The 20,450-nt window shown below is 44.3% G+C and overlaps 1 long non-coding RNA gene across 1 annotated transcript; it reads right to left on the bottom strand.

The window, feature by feature from the left end:
* Nucleotides 1–10,255: 10,255 nt before the first annotated feature.
* LOC102553702 (uncharacterized) lies at nucleotides 10,256–14,703 on the bottom strand. The gene is made up of 6 exons (XR_015653257.1): nucleotides 14,616–14,703; nucleotides 13,768–13,929; nucleotides 12,202–12,527; nucleotides 11,774–11,930; nucleotides 10,608–10,699; nucleotides 10,256–10,483 (listed from the first exon to the last, which is right to left on the bottom strand). It is a non-coding gene; the product is annotated as an uncharacterized LOC102553702 (long non-coding RNA).
* Nucleotides 14,704–20,450: the final 5,747 nt, after the last annotated feature.

Here is a 20,450-nt window from a genome sequence, read left to right as displayed (position 1 = left end):
CCTGCAGGGACCCCACGCAGGTAAAAGCTACGAGGGACAGCCAGCCAAATATGTCTTCCCCACTGAGCATAGCTGATGCTGGTCTCAGCCCAACCAAATTCCACCCGGGTGCTTGAGTCTAACCCACAGCATGGGACTCGGTTCGAGCAAAATCATCCACTCTCCAGTTCTGGGAGCACTTTACAGAGGCTTCTGAAACGGGCTGGCATGGATCCTGCAGTCTCTGGTGGGAAACGAGGTTGGCAGCTCTTTGCTTCCGGTCTCCCACTCAAATGCTGAGTTTTCTGGCCCTAAGTGGCCTGCAGACATGGCTTGGGTCCCAGGTTACTCATATGAATTTATTTCTGAAGCATTAGGAAACTTTTTGGCCCGAGGCTTTAGAAAGTTTTATCTCCGAGGATATGAGTGGGAGGAGACCCTTGTGGAGAGCACCGACAGCAGTCTAGCTTTGGCCTCTCTGTCTGCCCACACCATGACAGCCTGCGGAGGTCGAATAGCCTCTAGAACTAGAAAGAGAACATTTAGCAGCGGGGCTTCTTATACTTAGCATTCTGCAGCAGGATGCTCCATTTTAAAGGAGAGAAAACTGAGGCACAGGGTGGCACAAGTTACTGTCCAGGGGCACCAGGGTATCTCCTGGTCTTCACCATCGCACTACACGCCCTGGTAGAGATGTACTCTGGCTCTGCTCCCCAACCCTCTTTTTTGGGTCGATTGTCTTGGGCTATCTTGTGCATAACCGCTGTCTTAGTCGGCGTTTCATTGCTGTGAAGAGACGCCGTGACCATGACAACTCTTAGAAAGGAAAACCTTTAACTGGCTTACAGTTTCAGAGGTTTAGCCCATTGTCATCATGGTGGGAGACATGGCCGTGTGCAGGCAGCCATGGTGCTGGAGGAGCCAAGCGTTCTACATATCGATTCGCATGTAGAAGGATACTGTGTCACTGGACGTAGCTTGAGCATCGAAGACTTCAAGGTCTACCCCCACAGTGACTCACTTCCTCCAACGAGACCATACCTACTCCAAGAGGCCATACCTTCTAATAGTGCCACTCTCTATGGGCCATGCATTCAAACGGTCAGTAGAGTCCGTTCCTAGTCAAACCACCACAATGGCTTTTACAGGAACTCAGAAAAAAAAAGGGTTTTACAGCTTCAGTGCCTGGGGAGGATCTGGTCATGTGACATCTCCCCTAAGGATGAATTTTATTGACTGAGAAGCAGTGCTCAGGATAAAAAGGCTCAGGGAAGAAGAACCTGAGATAAACGTAATAATAATAGTCTGAGGTATTTGGGTTTGTCCTGGCCCTGCAGATAGCACAGATTATCAGGCTGTAAACTACGAATATCCCCAGCTTTCTGGGCAGAAACGGGTATACATCTCTTCCCTTGAAAGACAAGGCTGCGTGTTTAATGTTCCTGATTTCCCTAGTGTTTATCTGTGAGCTCCAGGACCTACCTCATGCCTGTTACAACAATGCTATGGTTTTACTGTTGGCAAATATTTTGATTCTACCTCTCATTATCAGTGGGGTTAAATATTTCTCACGCTTGTTTGTAACTTGTATCTTCCTATATTGACTTTTATATTTACTTTTTTTTACACTTTTCTTTTAGGCTTTTGTATATTAAGAATATTGTTGCAAATATTTTTCCAGTTTGTTAACTCAGCTCTTTTAACGATGTGATTTTGAAGTATAGAAATGTAAATAATTTATTTGCATTTATTGTTTTAGTTATATAAATTATATAAACCATCTTCCATCTAGAAATATAATAACATTTTATACATATTAAGCCGCTTTTGGTGTTATTCTTAAATACATAATAGATTATCTGTTCATAAATTAAGATTCTAAGTCAACTTTTACCCAAATAGTTTTTTGGTTGTCCTGTATTTATTAGTTAGTTTTAGATTTATCTTTGGTTTAAATTATGTGTATCTGTGTGTGTCATGTGTGGACCTGTGAACTTGTGAGTACAGGAGCCTATAAATTCCAGGAGAGAGTATCAGACCGCCTGATGTTGAGGTGATTATGAGCCATTCACTATGGGCATTTGGAACTAAACTCAGGTCCTCTGGAAGAGCAGCAAATGTTTTTAATTGCTGATCCACTTTTCCAGCTCCGTGTAATGAATCTTTTTTTTTTTTTCTTTTTCTTTTTTCTTTTTTTCGGAGCTGGGGACCGAACCCAGGGCCTTGCGCTCGCTAGGCAAGCGCTCTTCCGCTGAGCTAAATCCCCAACCCCCGTGTAATGAATCTTAATTCATGAACAGATAATCTATTATGTGTTTAAGAATAACACTAAAAGGGGTTGGGGATTTGGCTCAGTGGGAGGCAAGCGCAAGGCCCTGGGTTCGGTCCCCAGCTCCGGGAAAAAAGAAAAAAAAAAGAATAACACTAAAAATGGCTTAATATGTATAAAATGTTATTATATTTCTAAATAAAATTAAATAAAAATTTCTTCCTATTTATTTGACCCAATTTCTTTTTAATATGTTAAAATAGATATTGGTATATAACTTATATAAGGACATATTTTGGCTGTTTAATTGAGCTGTGATAATTCTTGTGGCTGAACCATGCTAACATGATTCCATCTTCCGCTGTCAGAATGGCTAAGATCAAAAACCCAAGTGACAGCACAGGCTGGGGAGGATGTTGAGCAATGGGGAACACTCCTCCATTGCTGGTGGGAGTGTGAATTTGTATAACTGCTTTGGAAATCAATCTGGAGGTTTCTTAGAAAATTGGAAATTGTTCTACTTCAAAACCTAGCTATACCACTCCTGGGTATATACCCAAAAGATGCTCCAGCATACCACAAGGACACATGCTCCACCATATTCATAGCAGCTTTTTTCATGATAGCCGGAAACTGGAAACAACCTACATGTCCCTCAACTGGCGAATGGATAAAGAAAATGTGGTACATCTGCACAATGGAATACTATCCAGCTATTAAAAACAAGGACATCGACCCGTGGATCCCGGCCCGCAGCAGCTCTCTGCTCCCAGACCCGGTGAGAGAGAGACCCAACCGCCTGGTCAGGTGGGCACTCCTGAGGCTGCAGAGCGGAAGAGACCACCAACACTGCTCACCCCTGCCCACATCCCTGGCCCAAGAGGAAACTGTATAAGGCCTCTGGGCTCCCGTGGGGGAGGGCCCAGGAGCGGCAGGACCCCTGCCAGAGACACCGCCGGACCCTGAAGGAAACAGACCAGATAAACAGTTCTCTGCACCCAAATCCCGTGGGAGGGAGAGCTAAACCTTCAGAGAGGCAGACAAGCCTGGGAAACCAGAAGAGACTGCTCCCTGCACACACATCTCGGACGCCAGAGGAAAAAGCCAAAGACCATCTGGAACCCTGGTGCACTGAAGCTCCCGGAAGGGGCGGCACAGGTCTTCCTGGTTGCTGCCGCTGCAGAGAGCCCCTGGGCAGCACCCCACGAGCGAACCTGAGCCTCGGGACCACAGGTAAGACCAAATTTTCTGCTGCAAGAAAGCTGCCTGGTGAACTCAAGACACAGGCCCACAGGAACAGCTGAAGACATGTAGAGAGGAAAAACTACATGCCCGAAAGCAGAACACTCTGTCCCCATAACTGGCTGAAAGAAAACAGGAAAACAGGTCTACAGCACTCCTGACACACAGGCTTATAGGACAGTCTAGCCACGGTCAGAAATAGCAGAACAAAGTAACACTAGAGATAATCTGATGGCGAGAGGCAAGCGCAGGAACCCAAGCAATAGAAACCAAGACTACATGGCATCATCGGAGCCCAATTCTCCCACCAAAATAAACATGGAATATCCAAACACACCAGAAAAGCAAGATCTAGTTTCAAAATTGTATTTGATCATGATGCTGGAGGACTTCAAGAAAGACGTGGAGAACTCCCTTAGAGAACAAGTAGAAGCCTACAGAGAGGAATCGCAAAAATGCCTGAAAGAATTCCAGGAAAACATAAATAAACAAGTAGAAACCCATAGAGAGGAGACACAAAAATCCCTGAAAGAATTCCAGGAAAACACAATCAAACAGTTGAAGGAATTAAAAATGGAAATAGAAGCAATCAAGAAAGAACACATGGAAACAACCCTGGACAGAGAAAATCAAAAGAAAAGACAAGGAGCTGTAGATACAAGCTTCACCAACAGAATACAAGAGATGGAAGAGAGAATCTCAGGAGCAGAAGATTCCATAGAAATCATTGACTCAACTGTCAAAGATAATGTAAAGCAGAAAAAGCTACTGGTCCAAAACATACAGGAAATCCAGGACTCAATGAGAAGATCAAACCTAAGGATAATAGGTATAGAAGAGAGTGAAGACTCCCAGCTCAAAGGACCAGTAAATATCTTCAACAAAATCATAGAAGAAAACTTCCCTAACCTAAAAAAAGAGATACCCATAGACATACAAGAAGCCTACAGAACTCCAAATAGATTGGACCAGAAAAGAAACACCTCCCGTCACATAATTGTCAAAACACCAAACGCACAAAATAAAGAAAGAATATTAAAAGCAGTAAGGGAAAAAGGTCAAGTAACATATAAAGGGAGACCTATCAGAATCACACCAGACTTCTCGCCAGAAACTATGAAGGCCAGAAGATCCTGGACTGATGTTATACAGACCCTAAGAGAACACAAATGCCAGCCCAGGTTACTGTATCCAGCAAAACTCTCAATTAACATTGATGGAGAAACCAAGATATTCCATGACAAAACCAAATTTACACAATATCTTTCTACAAATCCAGCACTACAAAGGATAATAAATGGTAAAGCCCAACATAAGGAGGCAAGCTATACCCTAGAAGAAGCAAGAAACTAATCGTCTTGGCAACAAAACAAAGAGAATGAAAGCACACAAACATAACCTCACATCCAAATATGAATATAACGGGAAGCAATAATCACTATTCCTTAATATCTCTCAATATCAATGGCCTCAACTCCCCAATAAAAAGACATAGATTAACAAACTGGATACGCAACGAGGACCCTGCATTCTGCTGCCTACAGGAAACACACCTCAGAGACAAAGACAGACACTACCTCAGAGTGAAAGGCTGGAAAACAACTTTCCAAGCAAATGGTCAGAAGAAGCAAGCTGGAGTAGCCATTCTAATATCAAATAAAATCAATTTTCAATTAAAAGTCATCAAAAAAGATAAGGAAGGACACTTCATATTCATCAAAGGAAAAATCAACCAAGATGAACTCTCAATCCTAAATATCTATGCCCCAAATACAAGGGCACCTACATACGGAAAAGAAACCTTACTAAAGCTCAAAACACACATTGCACCTCACACAATAATAGTGGGAGATTTCAACACCCCACTCTCATCAATGGACAGATCATGGAAACAGAAATTAAACAGTGATGTCGACAGACTAAGAGAAGTCATGAGCCAAATGGACTTAACGGATATTTATAGAACATTCTATCCTAAAGCAAAAGGATATACCTTCTTCTCAGCTCCTCATGGTACTTTCTCCAAAATTGACCATATAATTGGTCAAAAAACGGGCCTCAACAGGTACAGAAAGATAGAAATAATCCCATGCGTGCTATCGGACCACCACGGCCTAAAACTGGTCTTCAATAACAATAAGGGAAGAATGCCCACATATACGTGGAAATTGAACAATGCTCTACTCAATGATAACCTGGTCAAGGAAGAAATAAAGAAAGAAATTAAAAACTTTTTAGAATTTAATGAAAATGAAGATACAACATACTCAAACTTATGGGACACAATGAAAGCTGTGCTAAGAGGAAAACTCATAGCGCTGAGTGCCTGCAGAAAGAAACAGGAAAGAGCATATGTCAGCAGCTTGACAGCACACCTAAAAGCTCTAGAACAAAAAGAAGCAAATACACCCAGGAGGAGTAGAAGGCAGGAAATAATCAAACTCAGAGCTGAAATCAACCAAGTAGAAACAAAAAGGACCATAGAAAGAATCAACAGAACCAAAAGTTGGTTCTTTGAGAAAATCAACAAGATAGATAAACCCTTAGCCAGACTAACGAGAGGACACAGAGAGTGCGTCCAAATTAACAAAATCAGAAATGAAAAGGGAGACATAACTACAGATTCGGAGGAAATTCAAATAATCATCAGATCTTACTATAAAAACCTATATTCAACAAAATTTGAAAATCTCCAGGAAATGGACAATTTCCTAGACAGATACCAGGTATCGAAGTTAAATCAGGAACAGATAAACCAGTTAAACAACCCCATAACTCCTAAGGAAATAGAAGCAGTCATTAAAGGTCTCCCAACCAAAAAGAGCCCAGGTCCAGACGGGTTTAGTGCAGAATTCTATCAAACCTTCATAGAAGACCTCATACCAATATTATCCAAACTATTCCACAAAATTGAAACAGATGGATCACTACCGAATTCCTTCTACGAAGCCACAATTACTCTTATACCTAAACCACACAAAGACACAACAAAGAAAGAGAACTTCAGACCAATTTCCCTTATGAATATCGACGCAAAAATACTCAATAAAATTCTGGCAAACCGAATTCAAGAGCACATCAAAACAATCATCCACCATGATCAAGTAGGCTTCATCCCAGGCATGCAGGGATGGTTTAATATACGGAAAACCATCAACGTGATCCATTATATAAACAAACTGAAAGAACAGAACCACATGATCATTTCATTAGATGCTGAGAAAGCATTTGACAAAATTCAACACCCCTTCATGATAAAAGTCCTGGAAAGAATAGGAATTCAAGGCCCATACCTAAACATAGTAAAAGCCATATACAGCAAACCAGTTGCTAACATTAAACTAAATGGAGAGAAACTTGAAGCAATCCCACTAAAATCAGGGACTAGACAAGGCTGCCCACTCTCTCCCTACTTATTCAATATAGTTCTTGAAGTTCTAGCCAGAGCAATCAGACAACAAAAGGAGATCAAAGGGATACAGATCGGAAAAGAAGAGGTCAAAATATCACTATTTGCAGATGACATGATAGTATATTTAAGTGATCCCAAAAGTTCCACCAGAGAACTACTAAAGCTGATAAACAACTTCAGCAAAGTGGCTGGGTATAAAATTAACTCAAATAAATCAGTTGCCTTCCTCTATACAAAAGAGAAACAAGCCGAGAAAGAAATTAGGGAAACGACACCCTTCATAATAGACCCAAATAATATAAAGTACCTCGGTGTGACTTTAACCAAGCAAGTAAAAGATCTGTACAATAAGAACTTCAAGACACTGAGGAAAGAAATTGAAGAAGACCTCAGAAGATGGAAAGATCTCCCATGCTCATGGATTGGCAGGATTAATATAGTAAAAATGGCCATTTTACCAAAAGCAATCTACAGATTCAATGCAATCCCCATCAAAATACCAATCCAATTCTTCAAAGAGTTAGACAGAACAATTTGCAAATTCATCTGGAATAACAAAAAACCCAGGATAGCTAAAGCTATCCTCAACAATAAAAGGACTTCAGGGGGAATCACTATCCCTGAACTCAAGCAGTATTACAGAGCAATAGTGATAAAAACTGCATGGTATTGGTACAGAGACAGACAGATAGACCAATGGAATAGAATTGAAGACCCAGAAATGAACCCACACACCTATGGTCACTTGATTTTTGACAAAGGAGCCAAAACCATCCAATGGAAAAAAGATAGCATTTTCAGCAAATGGTGCTGGTTCAACTGGAGGGCAACATGTAGAAGAATGCAGATCGATCCATGCTTATCACCCTGTACAAAGCTTAAGTCCAAGTGGATCAAGGACCTCCACATCAAACCAGACACACAAACTAATAGAAGAAAAACTAGGGAAGCATCTGGAACACATGGGCACTGGAAAAAATTTCCTGAACAAAACACCAATGGCTTATGCTCTAAGATCAAGAATTGACAAATGGGATCTCATAAAACTGCAAAGCTTCTGTAAGGCAAAGGACACTGTGGTTAGGACAAAACGGCAACCAACAGATTGGGAAAAGATCTTTACCAATCCTACAACAGATAGAGGCCTTATATCCAAAATATACAAAGAACTCAAGAAGTTAGACCGCAGGGAAACAAATAACCCTATTAAAAAATGGGGTTCAGAGCTAAACAAAGAATTCACAGCTGAGGAATGCCGAATGGCTGAGAAACACCTAAAGAAATGTTCAACATCTTTAGTCATAAGGGAAATGCAAATCAAAACAACCCTGAGATTTCACCTCACACCAGTGCGATTGGCTAAGATCAAAAACTCAGGTGACAGCAGATGCTGGCGAGGATGTGGAGAAAGAGGAACACCCCTCCATTGTTGGTGGGGTTGCAGACTGGTAAAACCATTCTGGAAATCAGTCTGGAGGTTCCTCAGAAAATTGGACATTGAACTGCCTGAGGATCCAGCTATACCTCTCTTGGGCATATACCCAAAAGATGCCTCAACATATAAAAGAGACACGTGCTCCACTATGTTCATCGCAGCCTTATTTATAATAGCCAGAAAATGGAAAGAACCCAGATGCCCTTCAACAGAGGAATGGATACAGAAAATGTGGTACATCTACACAATGGAATATTACTCAGCTATCAAAAACAACGAGTTTATGAAATTCGTAGGCAAATGGTTGGAACTGGAAAATATCATCCTGAGTGAGCTAACCCAATCACAGAAAGACATACATGGTATGCACTCATTGATAAGTGGCTATTAGCCCAAATGCTTGAATTACCCTAGATCCCTAGAACAAACGAAACTCAAGACGGATGATCAAAATGTGAATGCTTCACTCCTTCTTTAAATGAGGAAAAAGAATACCCTTGGCACGGAAGGGAGAGGCAAAGATTAAAACAGAGACTGAAGGAACACCCATTCAGAGCCTGCCCCACATGTGGCCCATACATATACAGCCACCCAATTAGACAAGATGGATGAAGCAAAGAAGTGCAGACCGACAGGAGCCGGATGTAGATCGCTCCTGAGAGACACAGCCAGAATACAGCAAATACAGAGGCGAATGCCAGCAGCAAACCACTGAACTGAGAATAGGACCCCCGTTGAAGGAATCAGAGAAAGAACTGGAAGAGCTTGAAGGGGCTCGAGACTCCATATGTACAACAATGCCAAGCAACCAGAGCTTCCAGGGACTAAGCCACTACCTAAAGACTATACATGGACTGACCCTGGACTCTGACCCCATAGGTAGCAATGAATATCCTAGTAAGAGCACCAGTGGAAGGGGAAGCCCTGGGTCCTGCTAAGACTGAACCCCCAGTGAACTAGTGTATGGGGGGAGGGCGGCAATGGGGGGAGGGTTGGGAGGGGAACACCCATAAGGAAGGGGAGGGGGGAGGGGGATGTTTGCCCGGAAACCGGGAAAGGGAATAACACTCGAAATGTATATAAGAAATACTCAAGTTAATAAAAAAAAAAAAAGAAAAAAAAAAAAAAACAAGGACATCATGAATTTTACAGGGAAGTGGACAGATCTTGAGAAAAATCATCCTGAGTGAGGATCTCACTTTCTTTAAGTACTTATCTTTCCAGACCTGTACCTTGCTCTGTTTGCTTATGGCTCCCAAGGTCACCATTCTGTTGTTGTTCATTTCCTATTGTCTCGAACCCCAGTTCCCTGAATGCTCCTGGCTCTCCCAGTCCCAGTGCAGAATACTCTCCCGAGTGTGTTTGTAGCTCTCAAGTTTGGTTATACAGTCATGAACTATCTTGGGTAATGTTTTTTCAGGCTTAGCCAGGCATCGAAGCCATATATTTTGTTATGGGGACACTCAGTCACTGTGCTCTGAACTCACAAGTATATGTGAATTGAGTCACCCGAACCAATACAAAGTGGAAGTTTGTGGCTCTGACCTTTTGGAATTGATGTCTCAGTGCACCAATGCCTGCATTTCCAGTTTCTCCCAGTAGGAGGTGCTGATGCTGTCTATTGTGACCTTGGTTTATCACTCGACTCAGGGTAGAATTAATATTCCTGTCATAAATCTGAGGTAAATGGTGAGCTCTCCAATGTATATAAAACAAAACAACAACAACAAAACCAAATTTCTTATGTCCTGATCTAGCTCATGAACTATTTTTCTATCTATCCCATTGCCTTGGCATCCAAAATAGAGACTAGATATTCACAGCATGTGTTGAATTCTAAATGTGTAACAGGTAGCTCGCAAGTGTGAAACCATATGTACTTAATCAGCCAAACACTGTGTAATAAGAAGCGGAGGATACAGGGAGCGAGGTCTTACTACAGATAATTTATTGTCGGTCCGGGAGACGGGTTTTATGAGAGCCTGTAGAATAAGACAGCGAGTTGGTCACTTTACATCACTCCTGAAAGCATCTGAGATGGATGCCGTCGTGGGGTGGGGGAGAGATGTATTTGGGCCCATGACTTGAAGGTTTTTGTTTATTGAAGGCTGACTCCATCGTGGTGGGACCGGAGCGAGGCAGAACACTGTGGTGATAGAAGGACCCGGTACAGCGAAATTGCTTATGCCCTGGTAACCAGGAAGCAGAGAAAGCAGAAAAGTCTCAAAACAAGATACCCTCCATCACCCTGGAAATGGGCAAAGAGATACCTTGTCAGTAGTGTTGTTAGGGGCAGAGTGGATGGCAGTTCTTTGTTTAGTATAGTTTGATTTCAAGGAAGGTGGCCAAAGCTGTTTTATGCCTAGGACATATAAAAAATATCAAGTCAAATCCAGGCAGTGCAGCATGGGAGGAGGAAGACAGACAGAGACCTGCTGACGGCCATGCCACCCACAGACCTACCCTCCAGTACATGGCACAGAGAGCTGTAGATACCTGCTTGCCAGAGGATGTCACCCGGGGGCTCACCACAGGGAGTCAGCTTTGTGGTCAGCCTGCAGTGGGAGCCACCACAATGTGCAATATGTGGTGGACAGGTGGAAGAGGAAGGAAAATGGAGACTCGAGGGGAGAGAGGAGCAGCCCGTTGTAAGTGGCCAGTCCTACCACCTGGGGTCATGATGAGGCCCCAGCCTGAGTTGCCACTGAGGGCCATGTCTGGGTCTGGGGCTACACAGAAGCAGAAGTTGGTGTTGATGTCCGTGGTTCATATTACCACTAGGGAACATAGGGACATCCCCGGTTGGGGCAGCTGCTGTGGCCCAGGTGGACGTCCAGGTGGACCCATGCAGAGCTGGCCCTGCTTCTCACTGGCTGTTGTGCTCTGGAGAGTTGGGCCTACCTGTCACAGGTGGCACTGGGCCCTGCACCTCACCCAGACAACACAGCTGACCCTGGTGATGGAGGTGTGAGTCAATACCCCTCCCCATGAGTATAGGAGAGCTGACCCTGGGGTCATGAGAGTGGGTGAGCTGGCCCTACACCTCACCTGTGCAGCACAGTAGAGCTCACCCTAGTGGAGGTGGCTCAGGTGAGCTGGGAAAAAGTGAAGGAGAGCTGGCCCTCGTCTGCCATGAGGTGGCATGGGCTGGGATCATGAGGAAGGGTGAGTTGGCTCTTTCTCTCACTGGGTGAAGCACTAGGGAGAGTGGGCCTCACACCTTGACTGGGCAGCACAGCGAAGCCGACTCTGGAGGCAGGGGTGCAGGTGAGTTGGCCTGGAGGGCGTGAGAGCTGACCCTGCATGGGTGGTACTGGGTGTCCTAGCTGGGACAGTGCTGGAGAACTCGCCCTGGTGGTGCTGATAAGGGAGAGTGGGGGCTCTGACCAGCTTAGCTACCACCCAGGCCCAGATCCAAAGCTCTGAGTTGACTCACCCAAAAATCCGTTATCTATGGATGGTTGGGACACATGCAAAGGCCAGGACTGCTGATCCAAAGCTGCCAGATCTCTATGACACAGGCCAACACAGGATAACTGGGAGGAGGCCCGGTGAGGATCCAATATTGATGGTGTCACAGAAGCCAGAGATCTCTAACCAGAACAATGACTCAGCGCAACGAACAGAGGGATATATATTCTGGGACACCCTCCAGCTTCCGTGATGAGAGGCTTTCTGTGCTTTGGGTTTTTTTTGCTTATTTTTTGTTGTTGTTGTTTGCTTATTTGTGCATTTTTTATTTTTTGGGGGGGGTTGCAAGGACGAAGGGTGGATATGAAGGGACAGGGGGCTGAGAAGAACTGGGGTGCATAATGTAAAACTCATAAAAAAATCAATAAAAAGTTAAAAGAAAAAAAAAGATACCTTCCAAATTGATGCTCCCGGCAACCTATAGGCCTCATCTAAAAGCCAGGAGAGGTTAACACACTTAACATTCAATCATCTTCAACGGCGCCCTCAACCACGGCCAAGCCTCCTACACAGGATCCTTTTCGTATGGGTCTTGCTTCACACACGGACCATCACAAGAGCAGAAGAAAAGCCCCGTGAGGTAGGAAGAGCCCAGCGAGCTCAGATTACGTCCAAACAGGGTGATGCAGGAGTTTCATGGAGGTGACAGGACAGGTGCGCTGAGACTTCAGGGATGAGGATTCGGGAAAGCAGCAGGAACCGAGAGAGCCTGGTGTGATCTGGTTAAGACAGAGGGGAGGCGGGAAGTAAGCCTGGGAAGACGGCAGGCTGACGGGCAAAGTCTAAAGTAAAAGCTCGGACTTCGTTTTAGCCTTCGCCTTAAACATCTGACTTTGCAGAGATGTATTTGCTCTGTCCGAAAGTCCTCGGGAGGTCAGAACCGGGAGCCACATTGGAATTTTTCTCAAGCTGTTTCAAGGAGAGCCAGCTCTCCACTTTGGTGTCCACGGACGGCGAACAACAGACGTGACAGCTACTTGCAAACAAAAAGCAAAGAGCAGTTGAAATCTTTGTCCAAACAAAGAAAACAGTGAAAATAATGCCAAGGGAAAAACAAGGAGCTGTACTGACCTACGGTTTGACTTTAGATTGGGATAGCCCAATGCTATGTCACTTGAACGGCGTGAGGATAGAAACCAGAGCCATTCACAAACTACGGCCTTCTTGACCAAATGTTATATTGAAAACAGTGGTTAATGGCAGCTCACTAGGATAGCTTTGTACACACGGTTTTTACGTAGTCACTTTATTCTAGAGAGTCACAGGACTTTTTTTTTTTTTCAGAGCTGGGGACCGAACCCAGGGCCTTGCGCTTGCTAGGCAAGCGCTCTACCACTGAGCTAAATCCCCAACCCCTCACAGGACGTTTTTAAGCTCTTTGTTTTCAACTTAATCTTAAATTCTCTGGAATTGCTAGGAAGCAATGAACAAAAGCAATGAAAAAATTCTGAGGAGTAAGGACATAGTGGAAGTGGAGAAATTAAAGATGGACTTGGTAAATAGGCTAGGCTGTTCCTCTAACTGCTGGGTCAAATGATATCATAGGAGACATGATAGAAAGATAGAAAGGGGGTGGGTGTGGGGGGAGTGGGTGTGTGTGGGGAAGGCCTGGAATATTTGAAGGACTTTGGAGTTTCCGTGATTAGTGTAATTAGTCTCATTAAAACATGGATACATGAGATAATTGTCCCTTATATTAAATGCTCCAAGGTGTGGTGACAAATAGGGCATTTACGCTTTGTCACTTACTGCTCATTTCTTCTTGGGAACTCTAAGAGGAGTCCATCGTTTACAGTCTTGTCATTTGTTCCCCCGCCTCCCCGTGGCTAGATGAAAACGTCATGGAGGATAACAATAGATCATTTGTCTCACACATTTATTCATCAATTGCATGTGTGATTGTTGTGCCCTGACATTAATGGTCAAGCAAGAAGATAAGCCATTATATAAATCACAAACCCTGGAAGGCCATGAAGAATGGGTTGCTCCGTCTGAAGCATGGGCAGGAAAGGTCAGAAAGCGAATGGACGTCCAGGAAGTTCCATGGGTGCAGAACAGGCAACTTATGTCTATATCTTGTGTCTGCTTTAATGCAGACTCTGTCTCTTGTTTTGTGGCAGTCTGTAAGGATAAAGGGTACTTTCTTGGTTGATTTCTAAGAGCAGGTGGGAAAAGAAATTCATTGGATAGAAGTGTGCTGTGTTCTAAGGTCTCAGAAAAACAGAAAAGGGTCACGATGACTTTTTAGAGGTCACTGTCCCATATTGGAGAAGATCTATAGTGTGATGTAATCCTTAGCAATAGAGCATGTGTATGAGTGCGCAGAAGGTGAGTGGGGCTGGTGATTTTCTTTTTCTTCCTCCCTGGAATCCCTGTGAGAACCCCCTCTGATCTCTTAGTTTAGACAGGGCTTTTTGTCATCCTTTGGATCAGGCAAAGGTAAGTATCATTATGAATGGAAGGACCAGACTGTTGAGAAATTTCACAGCTCTGTACAATTTTGTAAAAGAAGAATGAAATTGTGTCCTCTAACAGCTGGAGCTTCTACTAATGCACATGGTGACTCTGCAAAAAAAAAAAAAAAAAAAAAAAAAGGGCTTAAAACCACAGGGACTTAATCTAGCTCTTGGTTGACAGCCCAAGCGCATGCTAACCAAAAGTTCAAAGTTCTTAAGTCTGTGAGATGTACCCATCAGGAAACGGGTCACAATACTCTGCTTTAGATTCCTTCCCATCCCTCCAGAAACACACATTCTTATTTTTAGCAGGAGCAAGCACTATGTTAAATACCAGCATAGAAATCTCGCCTTGGCTGTGTAGATGTAGGCAAGGTGAGGCCTTTGATTTTCCGCCCTTTCTCTGTCCTTCTGGACACTTTCAGCCAGATTTGATCACAGCTAATAAACCACCAGATGAACTAGAATTACCTTGAAACCAAACACAGCTCTTTATGTTAGGCAATCTGTTATCTAGGTGACTTTTTAAAGTGCCTGGACAATGTTAGCTCAAAGTGAGATTCCAAACTCATTAGTCAAATCTTAAACCAGATGAACACAATTCAATTTTTAAAACACTTGTCACAATAACCAGTAGCAATTGTTTTTCTAAGGGAGGCAACAGGAAATGACTAGAGTAAAGATATTCTGTCTCTGAGGAAGAGGTCAGATAAAATAGGGGGTTTTGATTTCTTTATATTTCTAGACCTTTCTAGACAGAAATGACCTGTCCATTTTGTGGAAATGGAGCCATAGTCTGGGATTAGTAAAAATTAGACTTACGTACTGTCTGGGATTCTGACACGTCATGTGAGCAGAATCAACAGGTTTGAGTGACACATTCAAGCTGTGAAGTGCTACATCTGGTTAGCTTGGCTGGTCCTGATTTCCTCCCCGTGTCCTGATTGGCTACCAATTATGTTATATCTCCAATATTCTGTCATGTGGCCTTGTTGACATTATGAGAGATGGTGTATTCCTGATCCATTGATGCTGGCTTTGCCACATGACTTGTCTTGACTAGTGGAATGTTTTTGTAGAGACAGATCAGGAATGAAAACAAAATTTCCACACTTTATCAACTAGGTCATGACTTACTGTATACAAGCATCTGGAGCATAGCTACCGAGGACCTGTGGCACCCTGACTACATGGCTAGTGTCAAAAAGACATGTAGTATACTATTTACTACTTAATGAGATAGTGAGATACCTGCCTATCTATCTAGATATGAATCTTTGAGCAAATGGCCCATAAGATAAAGTATTTTCTTGACTTTCATGGTCCTGCTTCCTCTTAATGGTGTCATCTCTCTCTCTCTGGGATTTGGCTTTTCTCTTTTCCAATGAATGTCAATAAACTCTCTTTGTCATCTCATGCCCATGTTGCCATCTACATCTCTGTCCTCACATTTGTTCAGGGACATAAGAATCTAGAAATCCCAGTGAGTGTCCATCTTTATATATTTATAGCTAACAGTCAAGTGGATGGATATTAAAGCAGATACTAGGGTAGATGATAAATGGTGCTGAGGGGGACTAAAGGTAATACTGGCTGAGGATCTACAACATTCCAACTCCCCACAATCAGGAAGTACTAGTCAACCAGTTTGAGTGTCTGTAGAATCTTAAAGGTTTTTCTTCTTACTTTTATTTTATGTGTATGGATGTTTTTGTCTGAACGTATGCTTGTGCATAACTTGCCAAGGCCAGAAGACGGTGTTGAATCCCAAAGAATTAGAGTTATAGATGGTTGCGAGCTGCTGTGTGGGTGCTGGAAGCTGAATCTGGGTCCTTTGCTCTTGCCTGCTAAGCCATGTCAGCCCTACCTGGAGAATCTGTGTCGTAGAGGTATTACTTGACAACATAAGAACAAGATAATTTATTTCCCGTTCATGGCTGGCCATTGTTGAATTAGTTGGACTATAGCCCCTTCTGTCTGTCTGTCTGTCTGTCTGTCTGTCTGTCTGTCTGTCTGCCTGCCTGTCTGTCTGTCCGTCTGTCCGTCTGTCTATCTTATTCATTCCATAAGCTCTATGACTCTAGAGGACACTGAAGAGGAGACTTAAGTGTTCTTTGAAAAGTCAGTTGTGTGGGATGGTGTTTTGCTGTGACAAACACTGTGAAGGAGTGTTTTCCTGAAGCAGACAGGTGAAAGGACGTTCTGCTAAAGCAAGCACGTGAAAGGACACGTGGTGAAGGATTCTTCGCTAACCACATGTATTGTCCCTCGCGCGACCTCACCAGCAAGAAAACACGCGGGGACATAGGAATCCTAGCTGCGACCAAACTTCATTAATATCTTTTTTTTTTTTTTTTTTTTGGTTCTTTTTTTCGGAGCTGGGGACTGAACCCAGGGCCTTACGCTTCCTAGGCAAGCACTCTACCACTGAGCTAAATCCCCAACCCCACTTTATTAATATCTTAAGGAGAAGCCCCCGCACGCCCGCATGGCGCGGCTATATACACCCTAGCGCGGCGCATCCACACCTGATTGGTCGCTTACCCATGATCTCATAAGGCATGCCCTGGAATGGGCAAAGACCTGGCACGAAGGCACTCTTGCACATGCGCACACAGTTAACTTCCTGAAAGGAAGTCGGCTGGTGCGGCGGAGGCCAGCGCCATCTTGTAATGGCGGAGGCTATCCTGGCCTTCCATGTGGGGCGCAGTGGAAGCCAGCGCCATCTAGTGGTGGCGAGTGTTATTGCGGCCCTCTACAGTGTATACATTGGTCCACCTTACATTGTGTAGTTGAGCTCCTTTTGTTGGGATGCCATAGAAAGAAATGCACCAAAGACTTCTGGGGGTGTGCTACCTCCACCCCCAACCCTTCATCCTCCACTGCTTCTGAGGACTCAGGCCAATTGGCAGAGTGATGTCAGCTGATACAGATTTACATGGAGTTTTGCTAAGACAGACTCAGGTGCTGAGGCAAGACCCATGGAGGACATGTGATGTTTGGAGGGAGTGTAAATAAGACTCCACGGACTCTGAGAGGGGCTTGCTGGAAGAGCTAGTTCTGCAGTGCTGCTTGGTCTTGAGTCTTCACTGAGAGAGGCAGGGCAAAGCACTCCAGATATCCCTGCTGGTCCTGATCCCTCCTGCTGCCTCGTGCCGACTTGGCTGAGGCCTGGCTGCTCCTGCTAAGTCATGCCACCGCTGCTGCTGTCCAACTCTACTGAACTGGACTGCTGGTGTATCCATGAAGTGCTTGTGAGTGGATCGAGCTGCCATTGCCGACCTGTGAACTGAACTGCTCATTTCCTGACAATGCAGATGAGATTTGCTCCAAAGAATCATTTCTAAACAGGTCCACTACCCCCCATCCTTTTTTCCCCACGACCTCTGGTGGATGATGGGCTAGAAAGGAGGTTAAAGCATTTAAGAACCATCATTAAAAGGAGACTTTGAGGGGCTGGGGATTTAGCTCAGTGGTAGAGCACTTACCTAGGAAGCGCAAGGCCCTGGGTTCGGTCCCCAGCTCCGAAAAAAAGAACCAAAAAAAAAAAAAAAAAAAAAAAGGAGACTTTGAAACTGTAAGCAATAGGATTTATACGGACAATGCTGAATCATGGTTGTGTTTGCTGAAAGGAGGATGGTGGTGGGTTGGCTGACATCTGGGGCCTGCCTACATCTGGGGCTGTGTTCCTACACCACCCGGCTTGTCCTTAGCCCAGCTCTCTTGGCTTCACTAAGTCAACATAGCTTTGTTCTGATTGGCTGACTGCAGATGGTAGCTCCTCAAACTCCCTGTGTACAGTAAAAACTTGTCCTGAGGCTCCCACAGCATCAGTCCGTGGCGTGACCTGGTTTATCGGCCACACTGTACTCCAGCGAGGAACTGCAGGCTCGTGGGTATTGGTTGCTACCATTCTGAGTGGATTTATCTCCACTTTCACAGTTCCTACCATGATGCCTTCCCCAGGAAAGTTAGAAAGTACAATTTTATATTTTTCTCAGTATTGTTTGTTCCTGTCAACATTTCCACACATGTGTATTATCTATTTTGAGAATACCCACCCCTCAGTTACCCTCAATTCTCTCCTCTCTCACCCTGTTTCTTTTTGGTCTCTTCCTCTCCCCTAGATAGTTTACTATCTTTTTTTCATGACTTAAAAAAAACAAAAACAAAACCAAACCCCAAACCAGCTAGATTCTCCGTGTGAAAGAACGCACGCTGTTGTGTGTCTCTGGGTCTGCGTGTTCTGCTTACCATGGTGATCTTCCAGCTCTGCCTATCTCCTGCAAATCACACAGTTTCGTTTCTCTGCACGGCGGAATTGTGCTCCACGACCTTACATTCTGTGCGTTCTTTAACTGTTTAAGTGTTGATAGACACTTGAGCTGATTCCACGGCTGACCAATGAGACAGAGCCACGGAACAATGCAAAGAAGTACACAATGACTTCTGCCTTTCATCCTCTCGGATATATATCCAGCCGGATCATACAGTAATTGCAGTTTTAGTATTTTGAGGAACCTCCACACTGGTTTTCACAGTGGCTAGACTAAGGTATATTCCCACAGTAGGTAGGCTTTGAGCAAAATAAACCCTCTGTCCATATACCTAACACCACTTGCACACAGTGTTCCCCTCTGGCATACTTGAGATCTTATTTCTAATAGATTTTCCCATTTGATCGCCAGCTCTTAAGAGCCTCCTTTTTGTTTTATAGGTCAGTTAGTGCTGACATTGGGCAACGTCTCCTAGTGCCTTGGCGGGTACCCGGCAGTGCCCCGTGCCACCTCTCCATTGGCAGGCCTCTGGCCTCAGTTGTGAGGAAGCTCACTTGCTCCTTAACTTGAGAAATCTGAGATGTGGGCCAGACATGGTCAGTGAGGAGTGTCTCCACAGTCCAGAGTAGACTCGATCATGGTGGTCTAAGATCTTCAACCTGAGGTGTCATCCTTCCCCAGACCAGCGGTTCTTGTGAGAAAGAGAGGTCCTAGTTTTCCCCCAAGGACTCTGAGACTATTAAAGAAAGGCTTTGGGCTGGTGAGATGGCTCAGTGGTTAAGAGCATTAGCTACTCTTCCAGAGGACCTGGGTTTAATTGCCAGCACCCACATGCTGTTTACCAGCTCCAGGGGATCTGACACCCTTGCTCAGATATATCTGTAGGCAAAACACCAAGGCATTTGAAATTAAAAAGAAAAAAGTCATTAAAAATAAAAAAAGAAAGGTTTTGATCCTGCATTAGCTTGTAAAATTGCAATGTGTTTGGGTTTTTATTAATTTAATTTTTTTTTTTACAAAAGCAATTACTGCCTTGCATGCAGCTAAGTCTGGGCCCAGACACTTGGGTTCAAATCCTGGTCCAGGCTTAGTCAGCTGTGTCACCTTTGATGGCTACACGTGCTTCTGTGCCTCACTGGGTTTTGTGCGATAAAATACATCACAGGAAAGCGCTTTGATTCTTAGGGCATCGTGCACCATGCAAGAGTCACTACTCTCTCACCTCTGTGGCTCTTTTCAGTGGGCTCCTAGTGCTGCCCTCTGCTAATACGGTGGGGTTTATTTAAGTTTTTGTCTTGGATGTCATTTGTCCTACCTATGCCAGCTATATGCAAGGCTTCTTCTGCAGATAATCAAAATTTCCTAAATTAAAGGACCTACCAACTCATGTCCAGACCAGACTGTGCCTTGGCAGTCCTTGTGAGACAGTATGTCTCCACCGTACACCTTCTGCCCACAGGAGAGGCCCTTCCTAGCTCCTAATGTCCCACACTCTGCTTCAGGACTCGGTTGGGGCCTCAGCTTTCATGCTGACAACTGAGTGGCTGAGTGTAGGAGCTTCGGACACCCAGGATGCTGTCCATCGTTAACGAGCCATTTGGCTGACCAAGGGTTAGCTCTCCCCTTCCCTTTAAATCTCAGCTTCCATTTCCCTATGTGGCTGAGTCTCCAGTTGGCATGGCATGCGTTGCTAAGCCTCCTTCTCCCTGGCACAGTGAAATGAGCCTTTGTGCCAGTACTCACCGTACCCATGGAGGACTGTGCTAATCTTGCTCCCTAAATATAGTTGTGACTGTCACCACCCAACCTATGGGTGATGTGTGCTTACCACCTGCACACATACCTTACCGACTTCACGTGTCATCTAACCCCTGCCTGATGCTGCCCTAACAAGACCTCGGGGTTTGGA

This window comes from Rattus norvegicus, chromosome 1 (assembly GCF_021556685.1).
Source record: "Rattus norvegicus strain SHRSP/BbbUtx chromosome 1, alternate assembly SHRSP_T2T, whole genome shotgun sequence".
Classification (NCBI taxonomy): Eukaryota; Metazoa; Chordata; class Mammalia; order Rodentia; family Muridae; genus Rattus; species Rattus norvegicus.
This window is presented reverse-complemented; position numbering and strand designations above follow the sequence as displayed.